Source organism: Phaethon lepturus, unplaced genomic scaffold (genome assembly GCF_000687285.1).
Source record: "Phaethon lepturus isolate BGI_N335 unplaced genomic scaffold, ASM68728v1 scaffold48947, whole genome shotgun sequence".
In the NCBI taxonomy this organism is placed as follows: Eukaryota; Metazoa; Chordata; class Aves; order Phaethontiformes; family Phaethontidae; genus Phaethon; species Phaethon lepturus.
In genome coordinates, this window is record NW_010552055.1 from 853 (window position 1) to 2437 (window position 1585).

General features: G+C 50.3%; 1 protein-coding gene across 1 annotated transcript in view; it reads left to right on the forward strand.

Annotated features, from left to right (window-relative positions):
* Window positions 1-321, forward strand: part of SH3BGRL3 (SH3 domain binding glutamate-rich protein like 3) — a gene marked incomplete at its 5' end in the record, with an annotated part of 1097 nt that extends 776 nt beyond the window's left edge. Inside the window, one exon of the mRNA XM_010291103.1 lies at window positions 1-321. This exon is cut by the window's left edge and continues 214 nt beyond it.
* Between the last annotated feature and the right edge of the window lie 1264 nt (window positions 322-1585).

The window sequence follows — 1585 nt, forward strand, 5'->3', positions numbered from 1 at the left end:
ATGACCAAAATTCCTCATTGCAGCTGCCTCTGATTCCCTCCTGCCTAACCCTGATGTCATCTCAGAGGGATCCAAAGAAAGTCTGACGCTCGCTGCGCATGGCCTCTGAACAAAGCTGGGCCTGGCTCACACCGCAGCTTCCAGTGCCTCTGTAAACAGCAAAGCCTCTGGGGCTGTGCGAAGTGCAGCCATCTGTCAGCCCTCTCCTCTGCAGGGAAAGCTTCTGCTTCAGGAGGGAAGGGCTTAAGGTTGCATGTTACTTCCCACTTCTCCCAGTTGCTGTTAAAATTGTAAATCCTGCTGCCTCACTTCCTTTATTTTTTTTCTTCATCTCAACTGCAGAGATTATGGCAACTAAGTTGTTTTTTGTTTGTTTTGTTTTGATGCAAAAATACTGCACAAAGCTGGGGCCTGACCACCCGCTGCTGGGTCTGGGGGTGAAGGCTGGTGTAGCTCGGCAGGCTGCCTGGGGGGATGGATGGGCCTGGAAGTGGGACCTGTGCTGCTCCCTCTGCGGATGTGGTGCCAGGGCTCCCTTGTGAGTGTTAATGGCTCAGGGCTGCTCTAGAACACCTGATGCTCCAGCTGTCTTATCTTTCCTCTTTGAGTTGGCTTTTTTTGCAACCTGGACCAAGTGCATTTTGTTTTCCTGCCAAAAAAGCAAGTTTATAACCAATGTTGTCTTCCGAGATGCTATTAAATGTTACTGTACCTTTGACATCGGTACTTGTGGGTTTCTTTTAAATTTGGTTTTATTTTGATGACAGGTTAAACATCACTCTACATAATGATTCTGGGTCATTTCCAGCTCAGAGAAGCTTGAGTCAGTTGTACTTGCTGCTGCAGCCTGACACAAAGATCTTAACACCTTAGATTGCTGCTGCTAATCAAAGACTCGCAGGACTTGTCTGAATATTCTACAGCATGGTAGTGACAGGTACCTCTCTCGAGCATTCCTTTCTCTGCGTGGTAAGAACAGCAGCCCTGGGGAGGGACAGCTTTGGCCGGGCATGTGAGTGAAAAAACAAACCCCTGGCACAAAGATTACTGGTTGGTTATAGACCAGGCTATAGAGGGGCAGTGGAAAAGGCTGCCCTACAGGAGGGTCCCCTGTACATGCCTATATTTGCTATAGGTGGAAAAAGGAGGAAACTAATTCAGAGCTGTGGGGATTGAGTCACTGGTCACGGGGAGCCTGTGGAAGTGGCTGGTTTGCATGAGTGGTGCTTCCTGTGTTTGAGTTGTGCAGGGTCCAGCTTCGGTCGGAGGGGTCTGGGAAGAACTCCTGCCCCCTTCCAACAGTAGCTGCGCCTTTGAAATCTTATTTCAGTTGCAGTTTCAGCTTCCAGTAAATGGTTTTATTGGAGCCTTTAATGAGGGCTGGGTGGCAGTGTGTGCAGGGCCCCTGCTAAAGGGGAGCCTGCCAGAAGGTGCTGCCTTGCACAAGTGGGAGTGTCAGCAGCTGGGAGTCAAGTGGGAGCTTGCCACAGCTGAACTGGGAAGAATGTGCTGGGGAAAGGGGCTGGCAAAGTGCAGCCCCAGTCCATTGGAGAGGGAGGAAGATGCTTTACTCAGGGGTTCAGCA